Source organism: Pan paniscus, chromosome 22 (assembly GCF_029289425.2).
Source record: "Pan paniscus chromosome 22, NHGRI_mPanPan1-v2.0_pri, whole genome shotgun sequence".
Taxonomy (NCBI): domain Eukaryota; kingdom Metazoa; phylum Chordata; class Mammalia; order Primates; family Hominidae; genus Pan; species Pan paniscus.
Window position 1 is genome coordinate 23,602,717 of NC_073271.2, and position 18,827 is coordinate 23,621,543.

The 18,827-nt window shown below is 37.3% G+C and overlaps 1 pseudogene; it reads right to left on the reverse strand.

Moving 5' to 3' along the window:
- Positions 1-8,365: 8,365 nt before the first annotated feature.
- On the reverse strand, positions 8,366-10,124 carry LOC100993703 (large ribosomal subunit protein uL16-like; annotated as a pseudogene).
- Between the last annotated feature and the right edge of the window lie 8,703 nt (positions 10,125-18,827).

Here is an 18,827-nt window from a genome sequence, read left to right on the forward strand (position 1 = left end):
GTTCTTTAGTCAGTGAACAACGACCTCCTCTTTTCTTGAGTTGATATGAAAGTTGCAAGGTTGACAGTTAACTCATTAAAGAAAAAAAATCATAGAGATTAAGATAAGGGATAATTATATAGTTTTATGTGTATTTACCTGAAATGTTGTTAAATATTAACTACTCTTCTACGCTTTTTTTTTTTTTTTTTTTTTTTGAGACGGAGTCTTATTCTCTCTCCCAGTCTGGAGTGCAGTGGCGCCATCTCGGCTCACTGCAAGCTCCACCTCCCGGGTTCATGCCATTCTCCTACCTCAGCCTCCCAAGTAGCTGGGACTACAGGCACCTGCCACCACGCCTGGCTAATTTTTTGTATTTTTAGTAGAGAGGGGGTTTCACCGTGTTAGCCAGGATGGTCTCGATCTCTTGACCTCGTGATCCGCCCACCTCAGCCTCCCAAAGTGCTGGGATTACAGGTGTGAGCCAGCATGCCCGGCACTCTTCTACTCTTACATTAAGTCTACCTAGGTCTGCAGAAGGTATCAGTTACGATGCATTTTTAGTTACGATAATAAGTATAATATTAAAGGTGGAGTTTACATTTAAACTCAATACATATGCTAAATTATAAACTAATGGTAATTGTTTGGAAATTGAAACATTTAATCTCTAATACATTTATGTAATTAAGTATGAATAATAACTATGGAGTGGAGAGTGGTATGTATCTCTTAAAATAGAATTTTAATAATGATAGCATTGCTGGAAGTCCAATTTCTTCTTAAAAATTAGGCTTGTTCTAAGCAAGATTTGTCATTCTTTATAAATAGTATACAGGAGCTCAAGTGTAATACTTCTTAAATTAAACTTTGAAATGAAGATTACGTTTCATAAAAAAAAAACTTTGACTGCTTTAAACTTATTCAAATTAAAATATCCTAGATGATTTATACTCCGGGAAACTGAAAGCTAGACAAACAATCAAAGATATATTTGTCTACCTGATCTAAAAATAGCCAACACCTTTTAAAATATAACAGAAGCTATTGTCAACAAGACCTAATTGCCTCATTCGTTTCCTTATTGACTTGATTCCCTGATGTTGTGTTACTCACTAGAAAGTTTAGTGCTATTCTATTCTCTGTTCCAATTTCATCTGAAAGGGAAGCATATTGGACAAATGTATGCCTTTTTTTTTTTTTATTTTTTGAGATGGAGTCTCACTCTGCCACCCAGGCTAGAGTGCAGTGGCGCAATCTCAGCTCACTACAATCCCTGCCTTCCAGGGTTCAAGCAATTCTCCTGCCTCAGCCTCCCGAGTAGCTGGGATTACAGGCCATGCGCCACCACTCCCAGCTACTTTTTGTATTTTTAGTAGAGACAAGGTTTCACCATGTTGGTCAGGCTGGTCTTGAACTCCTTACCTCGTGATCCACCAGCCTTGGCCTCCCGAAGTGCTGGGATTACAAGCGTGAGCCACTGTGTCCGGCCACCCATTCTGTTAAATTGGCCTTCTTATGGGTAAAGCGTTCATCCTCCTAGATTGGATGCTGTTAATTCCACAAAGTCCATTTGAGATAATGTGATCCTGACACTGACATTAAAATTTTGCACGCCATTAGTCACAGTGATTGTTTTGGAGGACATGGTATCCAATACAATGCAATGAGACTCAATTGTGAGTTTTTAGAGAACAATTGGGAAAAGAGAGTTGTCCTTTCTGCTAAGGGATGCTGTAAATATAAGGTATATTTCTGGGTCATTTTGCAAGGACATTATCACCAGAACTTGGAAGCCTGTAGGAAAAGAGAGAAAACAGAAAGGGTATCCAATGTAGAGTCAAGACATAGATAAAATTGAAGCTTGAAAGTTTTGGTTGACTCTCCCTTGGTACCAGCTATCTGGATAAGTTCTACATTTTGCTTTTTGTTTTTGTTTCTTTTCTTAAGGTGGTTTGAGTTGAATTCTCTATTACATGTGACAATAAAAGGCTCAACATACATGTAACTCAACTTAGAAAACTTGGAATGACTTGTCCCAGTGATACTTGCTGGAAAATATGGCAATATTGTTCCAAGTCCAATTTATGCCAAGGCCTAGGACCTCTAAATATGACCACAGTTCACAGTCATGCAGTGACAGTTCTCTCTACTATGTATTTATTTACATTACGGACTGGTCCTTACACAGTCTTTTCTTTTAAGTGTCAACTTATTGTACTGCTACCTATTTCTCTCAAGTTCTCTTAACATTTGTTTTGTATATTTAAGTGATCCATTAATGGGTGCACAGATATTTACAATTGTTATATGCTCTTGAGATGAGCTGACCCCTTTATCATTATATAATGACTTTCTTTGTCTCTTGTGACAGTTTCCACTAAAAGTCTATTTTGTTTCAAATAAGTATAGCAATTAATGCTCCCTTTTAGTTAGCATGTGAATGGAATATTTTTCCATTCCTTCACTTTCAGCTTATGTATACCCTTAAAGATACAGTGAGTCTCTTGTATGGTACATATAGTTAGATACTGTCTTTTCATTCATTTTAGTCACTCGGTATCTTCTGGTTAGAAAATATAATCCATTTACATTTAAATCAGTTATTTACTTCACTTACTATTGCCACTTTTTTAATTGTTTTCTGATTGCTTTTTAGTTTCTTTTCTTCTTTCCTCCTCTCTTGCTCTCCTTGTAATTTGTTTTTTTTTTTGCAGTGGTATGCTTTGATTCTTCTCTCTTTATCTTTCGCGTACCTACTACACATAATTTTTTCTTTGTGGTTACCTTGTTGCTTATGTAAAACTTTTTTCAGTTATAACAGTTTGCTTTAAGCCAATAATAACTTTGGCTACATCTAAAAACTCTATATTTACCTTCTCTCACCACATTTTTTGTTATTAATGTCACAATTTACATCTTTTTTATACTATGTATCCATTAACAAATTAGCATAAAGTTATTTTAATACTTTTGTCTTTTAACTTTTCTACTACAGTTAAAAGTGATTTTTACACCATCCTTGACACATTAGAATATTTTGAATTGGACTATATTCTTATCTTTACAGTGGGCTTTGTATTTTTACATATTCTCAAGTTGTTGGCTAACATCCTTTTATTTTAATTCGAGTAACTGCTTTTGTCATTTATTGTCAGGTAGTTGTGGTTGTAATGAAATCCCTCAGATTTTGTTTTTCTGAGAAGATCTTTTATCTCTCCATTCCTAAAGGTCAGATTTGCAGAGTATGGTGGACTGATTGGCAGATTTTCTTTTTCTTTCAGTACTTTGAATGGATAATCTCACTCTCTCCTGGTTTCCAAAGTTTCTGCTGGAAAATTTGCTTATAGTCCTTATGAGGGGTTCCTTTACATGTGAAGAGTCACTTTTTCTTTCTCTGAGGAGTCAAAAATACAGTATGCTTTTATGACACTATATTTTCAACTTTTGATAATTTGATTATAGTATATCTGGTGAAGATCTCTTTATATTCTACCTAACTGAGGTTCTTCAGGCTTCATGTATCTGGATGTTCATTTTCCTCTCCAGATTTGTGAAATTTTCTGTCATTGTTACTTTAAATAAATTTTCAGTCTTTTCTTTTTCTCTGTTACTTCCAGAATCTTCATAATATATATATATTGTTTGCTTGATGTTCAGCTGTAACTTCTGTTGTCTTTCTTCACAATTTTTCATTCTTTTATCTTTCTGTGCTGCTGAATGGCAAATCTCAAATGACTTGTTGAGCTCCCTGATTTTTTCTTCTGTTTGATCAAGTACAAATGCTTCTCAAATTACAGTAGTTTGACTTACAATTTTTTGACTTTACAATGGTGTAACACCATCACAATTTTGTTATACTTTAAATTTTGAACTTTGATCTTTTTCCAGGCTAGCAGTAAGCGGTACATGAGATGTTTGGCACTTTATTATAAAATAGGCTTTGTGTTAGATGAGTTTGCCCAGCATGGGCTAATTTAAGTGTTCTGAACATAGTTAATATGGGCTAGACTAAACTGTGATTTTTGGTAGGCTAGGTGTATTAAATGCATCTTTTACTTACAATATTTTCAACTTACGAGTATACTGAATGTAACATTGTAAGTTGAGGAACATTTGGATGCTCTTGAAGCTTTCTAAGGAGTTTTTCTGTTCAGTTATTATGTTCTTCAGTCCCAGAATTCCTGTTTTGTTCTTTTTTTATAGTTTCTATTTTTTTTTAAACTTCTAACTTTGTTCATGTATTTTTTAAATGATTTTATTTGGTTGTTTTCTTCTGTAGTTCACTGAGCTTCTTTAAGAGGATTATTTTGAATTGTTTGTCAGGCAGTTCATACATCTCTATTTTTTAGGGCTAGTTACTAGTTCTTTTATTTTTTTCTCTTTTAGTTATGTCAGATTTCCCTGATTATTTGACTTTTTTTTTGTCTTGCATTATGATCTATGTATTTGAAGAAGTAAGCACCTCTTCCAGTCTTTTTTTTTTTTTTTTTTTTTTAAACGGGGTCTCACTCTGTCACCCAGGCTGGAGTGCAGTGGCGCAATCTCTGCTCACTGCAAGCTCCGCCTCCAGGGTTCATGCCATTCTCCTGCCTCAGCCTCCTGAGTAGCTGGGACTACAGGCGCTTGCCACCATGCCTGCCTAATTTTTTTTTGTATTTTTAGTAGAGACGAGGTTTCACCGTGTTAGCCAGGATGGTCTCGATCTCCTGACCGCGTGATCCACCCACCTCAGACTCCCAAAGTGCTGGGATTGCAGGCAGGAACCACCATGCCCAGCCACATCTCTTCTAGTCTTTACAGACAGGCTTCAGCAAAGAGAGTCCTTCACCAAGCAGCCCATGTAGAGATTCTGAGCAGGATGTTTCTGGGATATCTGTGTACACTTGCTGCTGGAGTCCTTGAAACAGCTGGCCTGGTACCTCAATAAGCAGATGAGTAGCCCTGGCTTTTGGGTCCACTAGGTGCAGCCTGAGGCCTGGGTCTCCAGGAGTAGGCAGACATGGAATTTGGGTTTGTGTAGATGGGCCTAGTGCCTCAGTGCACAGGGGTAAGCCTGAAGCTCGGGCCTACAGGTATAAGCCTGGATCCTGGGTACATGGGGTCTAGTGTGTTGCTGGGGTCCACTGGGGTGGACCTAGTAACTGTGTTCATGGTTACAGGACTGGAGTCTAAGTCCATTGGGATGGGCCCAGAGCCTGAGTCTATGAAGGCAGGTATGGGGCCAACATCTACAGGGGCTGGCCTGAATCCTGAGGCTGCAGGAGCTAGCCTGGCACTGGGGTGGGTCTGAAAGCTGGCCCTGAAGGGGCATGGTGGCAAAGACCACAGTAAAGTCATGTGTTAACTTCACTCTTCTTCCGTTCTGTGGAGGATATCACTGTTGGCACTGTGCTGTGCGAAACAGGCTTGGGGGAGAGGAGATGTGAGTAATGTGAAACTGTCCTTACTCCCATCTTCAATCCATCTTTCTTTATTTCTGTACTTTACCCAGGTGTTGTAATCTGTCATATGGATTCCTTAGCTCTTGGCAAAGTATTCTCATGCATGGATGGTTGTTTAAATTGATGTTTCTGTGAGGAGTGCTGGAAACTTCCTTTTCATTATCTTGCCGATGTTACTCCTTCAACATTATTTTTAACCACAGAAAGAACAGAAGCTAAAATATTAATATTTCATTTACTATAGTGTATACATAGAAGATTATTGTGTATTTCTTCTTATCAGAATTTGTTTACTTTTTAATGTGCTCAGGGATTATCAGTGGGGGAACAATTACTTTTACTAAGTTAGGGATTTATTTGTCATCAAATTAGTTGCCAAGATTTATGGTAATTTAAAATATGTCATAATTTTAAGGGGATAAATAGCATGACCATATGCAGTAGTTTGGGTTTGTTAGTAGGCTGATGAAGCATTTGATGTAACTGGCAATAGATAGTTAAACATGAACTATAATAATGAAAATATAATTTGCATGGGAGGTGCAAAAACCTAATGGCTACTACAAAAATCTAGCATAATGTTCTTACGTACTGACTGTGGAGCCCGAGCCCCCTGGGCAACAGATGTTGACTGTTTCATGATAAGAAAACATGCTATAAAGTATAAAATAAAGTGCTTGGCAATGAGATGGCTTATATTTGTATTTAACTGTGGTCCTAAGATATTGTGAATGGTTGTTTTCCTAAACCTGGGATATTGTGATTATATTTCAAAATGTATGGAGCTGATTTTAAGTATTATGAAATTTTTGCACTTAATAGTAAAATTAACAGCTACTAAAATTACTTTTCAAATGGAATTTGATAAAGAAACTTATTTACCCTTTTCTGTTTTCTCAACCTATATTAATGTTAAATGATAGAGCTCCTAGTTCTCTAGAATTACTCAATAGGTCATGGTTATATTTGTAGTTTGCTTTGGGTGGGATTTTAGATTAGACTTTACTTGAAGTAGCAGTATGCCTTCTTTTAAGAATGCATTAAACTTCATTCACTTTCTCTATAAATATTTATAATTCAATGATTATTTGTTATTTTGGTTAATGTTGAAGGATAGTAATGGTATTGGCATATTTCCCACTGAAACTAATACTATATATTTAAGTACTCATCAAAGTAAAAGGCCTTCTTTTAATAACTGAGTGCATCTATTCATTTATTTTATAATAATAGATTTCAAAAAGGGCCAGAAGTCCCAGCTTTATTTTACCAAGGATATCCAAATGGATTTACCAATGGATATCCAAATTGGTTAAGTGGCTTGTCCAAGTTCAGCAAACATGCTGAAGTTCACTGCTTTTTAAGCTTCCCTAAAATGACCCAGCCCTCATAAATGCTTATAAAGCTTTAATCCGAAACATCTTTGGCATGTCTTCTAAGAAAGAGCTTTGAAAAAAATGTAAGTTTGCTGGAATAATGATGTACTCAGCTTTTTCTTTTCCCAGAAGTTTTAGTATATGACGGAAATGAGTTCTAATATCAGAATTATATTTTTATTTGAAAAGCTTTAGTTTGATTATGTGTATTTTACATAGTAAGCTATAATAATTGTCATGACTCACATGTATAAATATATAACATTCCAAATTGTTAAAGGCAGTAGTGAATGGGTCATTTAAGAAGTACAATAACATATGTATTCTATGAAAGACAAAACACTTATGTATGAAATGAACAACAAAATCAAAGTTAAGTATCAAAAGAGAAAAGGAGTTAGAGAAATATTTTAATAGAAGTACCTTTTCAGTTTAATATTTCAAATGTAATTTTAGAATAAAAGCTACAAAAATGTATATTTCAGAAAGTATATGGTAGTTTTCAAATCTTTTAAAAAGAAGCAATTGACAAACTGTGGGCCAGGTAAAACCTGGGTGTAAAAGGAAAGTTAGTTTGCTGCCTATAAGGAGATTAATAACTTTGTGGGGTAAAAGAGACATTAAGCAGCAGTGTATTAGAGCTCATATTACAGAGGAACTGGAGATTTTGTAAGGTGTCCCATTTTTCTCTGTCACGGATAAGAATATTTTGATAATAGTGAAATTCTGATCACATCACGAGATGTATTTCTGGTGTTGAAACAAGACAATTAACTGGCTTTGGAAAAGACTTGGATAGTTTTCAAACTACCAACGTATAATAACAGGAAAACTGCATAGACAAAGAAGTCGATTGGGAGAAAAAATAAACACAGTGTCAGCTTAGCACCAGAGATTGCAGGTCATGAGGATCTGTGTAGTGAGCCACACAGTAAAATAAATACAATCTAAACAAATAAAGCATAGTGCATTCATTTAAATACTTTAAAATATTTAAAATAAATAAATGAAGCATAGTGTATTTGTTGGTTAGTGAGAAAAAGTAGCAGGAAAGGTGACTCTGAATAATATAGATATTAAGTTATGAAGTGTAAGGCCATCTCTGATATGTTAATAACATGAAAACATACTAATCCATCATTGCCATGCTGAATGAACTTTCCAAAGGGTTCATTCCTTTACCTTTCTATAGAAAGGTGGCTGTCAGTTTCCACTTTCTGAAGTTTTCAAATGTTCTTTCTCTCTTTCTCTTTCCCTCTTTCGATACAAAAGGAAGTACTGGAAGAAATGTCCCCAAAAATGTTTTGAGTTCACAGCAACTTTATCAAATACAAAAATAAATAAATAAATACATACATAACTGGGGATATTGTTATGAGGTCAATTTTCCATTTATCAAAATTTCCTTTCTTGACAAACACAATTCACTGGTCATTTTAAGTTTTAAGGAAAGTGCTGTATTTAATGGCTCATGCATATTTTCATTGCTTGATGTTGTCCATAGTTTATTGATTGCATATTCTTTCTCTTCAGCAAAATGGCAGTACATTGATGAAGAACATGGGATCCCGTGGGTTAACACCACACTAAATGTAACCTAACACTCTTAGATGCTCGATGTGTAGGCCAGAGCCTTCTAGTCTATAATGTGAGTAGGACATATACTATACAGCATGAGATAAAGTTTAAACAAGTTAGTGTTCAACTGTAGGATCTCAGAGCAATCTAAAGCACTGAGGTTGCCTAGGGACAAACATTTTCATGAATTCTATTTTTTATTTAGTTTTATTTTTTAGATGGACAGGAAGTAGGATTTATTGGTGAGTATTAAGAGGGGGAAGCACAGTGGAAGCCCTCATGAGTGCGGGGCCTGCCACTTGTCCAGAGGGCCATGACTAGGGATGTAGGCGACCCCACAGCCATCTGGGATGAGCTGCTTCTCAGCCACCATGTCTTCAAATTCATTCACATTGAATTTGTTGAAGCCCCACTTCTTTGAGATGTGGATCTTCTGGCGGCCAGGGAACTTGAACTTGGCCCTGCGTAGGGCGTCAATCACATGCTCCTTGTTCTGCAGCTCGGTGAGGATCGACATGATAACTTGGCCAATGCAAACCCCGGCCACAGTGCCCTGGGGCTTTCCAAAGGCACCTCGCATGCCTATTTGAGCCTGTCAGCCCCAGCACAGGACAACGTCTTGTTGATGCGGATGACGGGGAAGGAGTGGAGCCACACCCGGATATGGAAGCCATCTTTGCCACAACTTTTTACCATGTACTTATTGGCACAAATTCGGGCAGCCTCCAGGGCTTCAGAGGACAGCTGCTCAAATTCATCTGACACCATGAGGCCATAAAGCGGAAACTCATCCACTTTTACCTTCTTCCGCCCCAGGTCAAAGATGCGAATCTTGACATCAAGGACACCTTGGCAGAAGCGAGACTTTGGGTACGGCTTGTTCTTACAATACCGGTAACAACCCGCGGGGCGACGGCCCATGGCGACACCAGGATCTTCAGTGGTGCTCTCAAGGGAAAGAGAGCATGAATTCTTATTAATATAATGATTTATGTACTTTACCTCAATTTATTTTTATTTTTTATGTTTAATTGACAAATAGAATTGTATATGTATATATATATATGCATATTTTTTTTTTCTTTTTTTTTTTCTTTTGAGACGGAGTCTTGGCTCTGTTGCCCAGGCTGGAATGCAGGGGCGCAATCTCGGCTCACTGCAAGCTCCGCCTCCTGGGTTCACGTCATTCTCCTGCCTCAGCCTCCCAAGTAGCTGGGACTACAGGTGCCTGCCACCAAGCCAGGCTAATTTTTTTTTTTTTTTTTTTTTTTTTTTTGTATTTTTAGTAGAGACAAGGTTTCACTGTGTTAGCCAGGATGGTCTCGATCTCCTGACCTCGTGATCTGCCCGCCTCGGCCTCCCAAAGTGCTGGGGTTACAGGCCTGAGCCACCACGCCCGGCTGAATTGTATATATTTATGCTGTACAACATGTACAATATATATCCAACATATATCTTGGGCATATATCTAGACACTATGGAATGGCAGAATCAGGCTAATTATCATATTCCATTTCCTCACACACTTACCATTTTTGTGGTGACAGCACTTAAAATCTACCCTTTTAGCACATAGTACATTGCTGTTAAGTATGATCACTGAGTCCTGAACTTATTGCTCCTAACTGAAATTTTAAAATTGATTTCTTTCTTATCTTCTTGTCTTTACTTGGAAGCCAACTATTGTTTTTCTTGGTTTTTAAATGATGGGTGGCATGATAATCTGGTCCGTTTTGCAAGTTCTTGAGAACAGATTACCCAAGGAAACAACAACCATATTCCCTAGTGTCTTATGATGTAACCAGTGGAATGGGAGGAGAGGGAAGAGGTAAAAACTTGGTTGTGGACCTCGGCTCATGCAATTTTGCTCTGTGGTGGGGACCCTCTACTGTTCGGCTTTCCAGTGTTACTGTGTGTATTCTTTTATATGCTGAGGAAGTTGTAGGAAAGTAAGGAAAATAAAACACTTTTTTTTTTTTTTGAGACAGAATCTTGCTCTATGCCCCAGGCTGGAGTGCAGTGGCACAATTTCAGCTCACTACAGCCTCCACCTCCTGGGTTCAAGGGATTCTCCTGTCTCAGCCTCCTGAATAGCTGGGACTACAGGCGCCCACCACCACACCTGGCTAATTTTCGTATTTTTTTGGTAGAGATGGGGTTTCACCATGTTGGCCAGGCTGGCCTTGAACTCCTTGACCTCAATTGATTCACCCATCTCAGCCTCCCAAAGTGCTGGGATTACAGGTGTGAGCCACTGTGACTGGCCTGTTCGTTTTTTACATCAGCATATCTGTTACTCCCCACTAAGGATGAGGAACTTCGCACTGGAGCAAGATGATTAGGAGAAAAATGAATCTGCTTTGCCACCTAGTTTGGGGGGAATTGATGGAGCACACACTTCTGAGGGACACATGATCTCTTTCTCAGCAGTAACTTGCTAATGCTGTACCAGCTTTCAGCTTGTCTGGAAATGGCAAGAGTGTTTTCTGAGTGTCTTATGGACACAATGAATCAGCTTTACCTCAAAATAAAAGTTAAAAAAAATACATTCTGGCTTACCCCATGATACAATGCTAAGTGCATTAATAGGCACACACACGGAGTCTTTCTGTCTAAAAAACAGCATTGTGTTTACATCCTGCCACCTATCTCAGAGGGACTGACTAAGACTTGGAAAACTCTGATGATATCCTTTAATCTTTTCCTTAATATGGGAATATAGTGTTTAATCTTTGTACCTTTTTATATAAGTTTTCATCTGAAATGGTTTTTTTCCAAATGTATTTCTTTTAGGTTGGGTGCATGGTGGCACAATATCATGCCTTATTATTTAACGTTCACATCTCCCTCCCAATAATTTAAACCATTCAAATATTTGTTGATAATTTTCGTATTCCCATTTCATGTTCGCACAGCCAAATAACACATGTAAAATTCCTTTAATCTCTCCATACAAAATAAATCCTCCATTGCTTTAATTATTCCTAGTAGTGCTTTCTGAACTTTTACCAGCCTTGCTTGGCAGAATTATGGTGAGAAAGTTGAATCCAGGCTGTCAGTAGCAAAGTGTTTGCCATGCTATTATCCTTGGCAATTGCAGGCCTCCTCCAGGCTACAAAACAGCTCAGTGCCTACCTCCTTTTCCCTGCTTTCTACTGGCCTACAAATTCCAGCTGTGGTCAGCTGGTGAGCTCTGAGCTACAGGGACGGCGTGGCGCATGTTTTGGGCTTGACTCAGGGATCATGTAATGTTGGGACAGTGAACTTTCCGATGGGAGCCAATAACACCCATGGTTGTTTTCACCTCCTGACCAGAATGTCTCAACTTAATTCAATCATCTGAACATCAATGAGGGTGACTGGAAAAATTTTTTTATCACAGCACTAAAATAAAAGCAATTCCAAGATGTTTTCTTTTCCATTGCACATTTTCAGAGCTTTGATTTTCCTGGTAAAATGCTCTTTGCATGTGCCATGTTCCCAGATTAGGAGAAGATGATACCCAAGGGAGAAGAGGTAAAAATGCACATAGATAATTTTACACCATGACACCGTGGTTAAGGCTTGCAAGGATGCTTTTAATGATGCTATGTGCCATGGTTTTAAAAGTCACTATCAAGTTATTTATTTGCATATATTTTGTTTCCTCTTAAAAAGTCTTTAAATAAATAAAAGAGGAGAAATTGTACAAATTTCTTCTTTTACTGAGTACCTACTCTTGCTTTGTGTTTATGAGTGAAGAGAGATGGGGAACATACAGAATATTAAGTGGTATATTTAAGATACTTGTTCATTTTAAGATTTAGGCTTGCAATTTAGGTGTGCCTAATTTGTCTGCTTTGGGATCTCAAAGGTCAAGTTGCCACCGCTATTAAGCATCAATATTCCTTAATTTGAAGTGTTAAAAAATATGTGTGTGTGAGCGTGTGCATATCTGTGTTCAACTGTCTGCCTTTATTAGTTTTCTAGTCCTGCTGTACATAACACATCACTATAGACTTACCACCTTAAATACATAGGTCCAAAGTCTGACACTGATTTCATTACTGGCAACAGGTTCTTTGATATGAGGCAAAAAGAGTTTTCCCAGACAAGTCTTCACTGGAGCTTGTGCCGGGGCATAAGGGAGACAGCAAGAGAGAAAGAGAGAGAATTCCCTAATTCCACTAGAAGAGCTGCAGGGCTTTTTTGTTAGGCAAAGCATGGAAACTGACATGCAAGTTGGGCTGGACAAAGCACATAAAGGGTAGAGCACAGGCTAGCATTATCTGGTTGCAATGGTTGAGTAATGAACCATCTGGTGGTCTGGCCAGTGGCAACAAGGCTGCATTCCTTCCTGAGGTGGGACACTCTGCAACCTTGGTTATCTCCTAAGGCCAGTTCCTGGAATTCTTGAAGTAAAGACATGTTTAAACGGTGATGTAAGTGAGGTAATGGTGTGAGTTCTGTGATCAGTGAGAATGCATAAAAGACTCCGCTAGGTGACTTGAAACTGAGCTTCGTCTCCACTCTGCCTCAGTTTCTCTGGATTAAAATTGAGGTGTCAGAAGAGTGGGGCTTCTTACCAGAGACAGTGGGAAAGGATGAAGCTATTGACAGAATTCAGTTTCTTGTGGTTGTAGGCATGAGGTTCCCATCTCCTTGTACTCTGTCAGCTGGGAACTGGTTGTATTTCCTAGAATTCTCTTTCCAGTCCTTGTTTGTGACCACCCCTATCTAGAACCAGCAGAGGCACGTGGAAGTTGAATGGTTCTCATATTTGGAAGCTCTGTGACTTCCCCTTCTGCCTTCCTCTTTCACCACATCTCTCTGACACCAGGCAGGGAAAATTCCCTGCTTTGAAGGGCTCATGTGATCAGATTGTGTCTCTCCAGATAATTTAAAAAAAAAAAAATCCCTACTTTGAATTCTGTAACCTAAAAATTACCCTATATTAAAGCCTGTGTCCTAAAATTTTATCTGCAATCACTTTTTTGTTATTGTTGTTGTTGTTGTTCGTTGGTTTCTTTCTTTCTTTCCTCTTCCTTCCTTCCTTTCTTCCTTCCTTCCTTTCTTCCTTCCTTCCCCCCTCCCTCCCTCCCTCTTTCTTTCTTTTCTTTTCTTTTCTTTTCTTTTTTGCCATGTACTATAAGCAGCTATTTACAGGTTCTAGGGATTTGGTCATGGATTTTTCTGTGTGTGTGGCGGAAAGGGGGCACTATTTAGCCTAAGACTTTCCAGCGTCCTCTTTCTCTCTCTCACCCTCTTTCTCTGCAACTTGGCCTCAAGAGCAAGAAAAAAGATAAGATGCTGAGTCAGAAAAACCTGACTTCAAAATTCTTTCCCCTACCAGCAGCTCACTAATTACCCAGCTGGTAATTTGATAACAGGAATTTTCTTCATCCTTTCAAAGATTTGTTTCATTTCTTGTTGTCATATTTACTTCATCAGGTAATTGTAAAATTGATGATATAGTCAGATGTCTGCATCTAGTGCTATGCCTGGCATATGGCATGGGAGAGTGCACTTTTAATCCAATTTTATTTCAGAGGAACAATTGTACATCCTGTTTCTTATCAAAAGTTGCTTCATGGCAGTTACCCCAGGTCACTGAGACCAAGCCAGGGCTGTCATTCTCAGAGGGGGAGATGGAAGGGAGTGATACAGGGGAGGGCCTAGCAGGCAAAGGAAGTTGGAAACTGTCCTCTGTAAGCCCAGCACGTGGGAAGCAGCTGGGTGCATTAATTTCACCTTTGTCATCCCTGGCATTGAAAAACCACAGCCAGCTTACACAGAAAGGATTCTCAAATGGAATTTTCTCAAATTTATGGTGAAAAACACTAGGAAACTGCTTTGAATTGAAGCATGGCACTGATTATTATCCAGTTCATCCTCTCTGCTAAAGCCATTTGACTCTCATGTGCTTAATAAGAGATCCTTGGAAACATTAAGTGCTATCCAAGAAGCAAAAATAAAGCAGAACAACCAAAACAAAATGAAAACAAAAAATAAGAGCAATAACCTGCATGGTAATAGGAGAAAATTTTATTTTTTATCTATTTTCCTCAAATCTTGCTTCTAGGTAAAAGAGAAAATTATTTGAGTAAATATAATGCATTCCCTAAAGAAACAAAAAAGATACTCAGAGGTCCTCTGAAAGCCAGCTCCCCATCTTCTTATTAGACTATGACTGAACATTTGCCCCATTGGACATATCACACCCTCTGGCTAGAATGTGGTATTTACATTGTTATCAATAAATTGACATGTGTGTATAGCTCTGGTGGGGGGACCTTGGACAATAGAGCACATACTGTTCCTGAGTTCATCTCATGTTCCCTCAGTCAGTTTCAGTCAGAGATGAATGTTCATTTAATCGGGAAATTTTATCTTGTCTTTAAAAGCCTTGGCAACTGTAAATGAGGGGAGATCTAAGATTAGTAATGTACTCTGACAAACTCTTCTTTTTTACAATTATGTCAGATTTTCCAGAGCAGGATTTCAGTTTTCTTCAACAAAGTTTATTCTTAGCTTATACAAAATAGGCGTACTCTAAAACCCTAATCATGAAGTAGTACATTCAGATAATAGGGAAATTAAAATATATCAAAATGAAACAGCAGAAAGTAAACATGCTATCCTTATTTTATGTCACTGGAAAAAAATTGTGTATGTGTGTGTGTGTTTAGCACTAGCATGTGGCATTACAGGACATTTAGGTTACCATTTAAAATTTCTCTAACAAAATATGGTAATAACCATTTATTGAATCTAACAAAATGACTTCTTTTGAAACATGGTAGCCTGAGCTTAATTGTCTGTCATCATCTCTATCTAAAACCCTATAAAAAATTTCTGTCTCATAACTTTTTTTTTTGTGAAATGCTTAAGTTCAATTATTTTTAATTTTGTTTGCTTTTTAATAAATATATTGAAGGTTAATTTTATTTTAATAACTACCTTAGTCATATCACATAAATTTTGAAAGGCAACGTATTCATTTCTAAATAATCTTTCAGTGATAATACTTATTTTTCAACTGCAAGTTTATTGGAAGAGTGTTATTTAAAAAGATTATAGGGGTTGTAACTATCTGTTTACCCCTTCATTCATTGAGCTATCCATCAATGCAAGCATCAGTCTTCCAAATCAGTACTATTTATCTCTACCATTTCTTTTGTATATTTTGTTGTTAATTCTATTTTGACTCTATTGTACTGAGAGAATATATATTTGTGCTACATGTAGCACAAAAAACAATGAGTTGAATAACACAGTTTAGAAATGCTAAAGCAAAAACAAAGGTTTTTCAAGTTGTATCTCACAAATCCATAATAATAATGGAAGAAAATCCACAGCCCTTTTAGTATCAATAGTTGAACTTTATATTCTCTGAGTACAATAGAGTCAAAATAGAATTAACAACAAAATATACACAAGAAATATATATTCCCCCTAGCCTCCACTCCTCAGGCTCTGATAACCATGGTTCTGCTCTCTACTGCTGTGACACCAGCTTTTTTAGATTCCACAAATGCGTGAGATCATGTGGTACTTTTCTTTCTGTGCCTGGCTTATTTCACTTAATGTCATACGGGTTCATCTATGTTAATGCAAAAGACAAGATTTCATTCCATTTTATGGCTGAGTAGTATTCTTTGTGAATCTATATCTATACCACATTTTGAATGGAACTTGTAGTTTCTTTAAACTATTGATTAAAAAGTTAGAATTAAATGCGAAAAGTAAACGTATATATGATGTATACATGTATGTAAGATGTTTGTATATATGTATACATATATATAATAATGTGAGTGCCATTTTAAAAGATTGTCTCTAAATATTGGGTCGTGTTACAAAGTAAACCTCAAGGAATTAGAAGTAAACATTTAAGACAGGCCGCACAATTAAATTTTGTATCTTTATTTTAGTGACTAAATATCTTGCTTCACAGCTTTCCAGCCTTAGTAAATGGGTGGTTGATTCAAGCTAAATTCAACATATTTAAATTTAAATTTCTTATCACAGAGCCATCTTTGTTTATCCTATTTTCTCCCACTCACTATTTTGTGCTTTGTAATTACTTACTACAGGAAACTGCACCTAATATGTATGGTACTTTATACAACTGAGTACTTTCTACCAAATCCCATGAATGAAGCCAGGTTCTATTTATCTTCAATTACATAACTTAGGAAATATGAGGGATATTTTATATTTTCTACCAATTTATATTATTCCATCCATTCTTTCATTCAGCAAATACCCATTGAGTGCCTATGATTTGTCAGTGTTATGTTTCTGTGTCTTAATTTTCTTCAAAATATTTTGGTTCATGCAGAATTGGAGCCTCACCAGACACCAAACCTGCCAGCATCTTGATCTTGGACTTCTCAGCCTCTGGAACTGTGAATAATAAATTTCTACTATTTATAAATCACTCTGTTTTTGGTGATTTATTATAGCTACATATGGTTAATACAGATGGACTAAGATACTCCTGTTTACCCTGCTTCAGATAGAGAATGTTGATGAATAGATTGTAAACTGAAGGAAGACTTTAGAGTTAAAAATGGAACCAGCGTGGGTCAATACTGTGAGTTGAGTTGATTTGGGCTTGAATACAAACCACCCTTCCAAAGGTGAGGTCAGGTGCACTCTCAGAGCCCCTCAGTTGAATATCATCCTGTGGCCCAACTCCAGAAGGAGACCTTTAATCCTCCCCAAGAAATCTGGGACAAGGGAAAAAAAACAAAAAGGAAAAATCCATATTTTCAAACTTTTTACAAGTGACCTCTGATTTCCCGTTACTTTCACATTCATTCGTTTTTCTAGGTAGATCTAACAAATTACTTGTCAAAAATAAATCAGCAGTCAATAGTGCTAATTTAATGGCTGCATATTTACAGTCAAGGTATGAATTGAGATTTCCCTTATCATTCAGTTTATGGTCCTAAAAGTCTTTTTAAAGTTATGCCACATAGTAAAATTGAAGATTGTTCTCTTTAGGGATGCAAATATGTAGAAAAGGTAAACAGAGTTCCCTTTTCAGTGAAAACTAGCCAGAAATAAAGCAAGTACTAATAATATACAAGAGCAGATTAACTCAAAGGTAGGTTTGTACCAGTCAGTTAAGTAGAAGTCATATTATCTGACTTTATTATTCTTTCCTCTAAGGATGTGGCGACAAATATATATATATATATTAGCTTGTTTAACACACATATATATACACATATGTGTGTGTGTATATATATATTTAGTGTGTGTGATGGGTAATTGTATGTGTCAATTTGACTGAATTAACGGATGCCCCTATCACTGGTAAAACATTATTTCTGGGTGTGTTTGTGAGGATATTCCCAGAAGAGATTAGCATTTGAATAGGTAGACTGAGTTAAAAAGATCTTCCCTCACTAATGTGGCTGTGGAGGTGGGGTAGAGGGGGGCAGGGCATCATCTAATCCATCCAGGGTCCACCAGAATAGAACAAAAAGGCAGAGAAGGGACTAAAAGGCAGAGAAGATGGATGTCCCAGCTCTCACCTTGAGAGGATGGGATTATCATTGAAAATCTCTTCTTGAGCTGGGACATCCATCTTCTCCTGCTCTTGAACAGCTGAGCCCCTCCTGGTTCTCAAGCCTTTGGACACTAGGCCTTATGCTAACAGCATTCCTAGTATTCGTGACTTCAGTCTTGGACTGGGAATTATGCCGTCAGTTCCCCTGGTTCTCAGGCCTTTGAACTCTGACTGAATTACTTCACCAGCTTTCCTGGTTCTCCAACTTGCAGATGGTAGATTGTGGAACTTCTTGACCTCCATAATCATGTGAGCCAATTCCCATAATAAATCTCTTCTATATATCTATATATATCCTATTGGTTCTGTTTCTCTGGAGAGTCCTGACTAAGAAAGTATGCACACCAGCTTGCTCCATATTTATTCCCTTTGCACAGTTCATGCTGAACAGAGCTTCTTTAACTCTAATGTGGAAGAATTTCAAAGTGCTTAATGATTTACAAAAAATGCATTGTGCTGACATTACAGTGGCCAAAATTTTTCCCAGTTCTCATAGATTCAAGGCCAAGAAAATCTCACTGGTGTGATTAGAAATGAAAGGAAATTCTTAGAATCACTAAATAGTTGAAGAAGTATAGACCTGCTGGATTGTCATTGCCCCTGTGAGTCACATTTCTATAATTAGGTCAGCATGCAGTTCTAAAAAAAATGGAGACAACTCAAATAAAATAAAATGAAGGCTTGAAGGAAGTTGGCTTGTGCAGAACACCAACTCACATGATTTTAATGTTCATACTATAAAGTAAATCAATGTTTGCACAAGCTGTAGGAAAAATTGTTAAATAACCACTCTAAAGAAGGCAATCTAGACATACAATTATGTGTGCCATTATTGAAGGGGTTAACCAGGGACCCAATCTGGGGGCCTTGAAGAGAGGTGAAAAATAG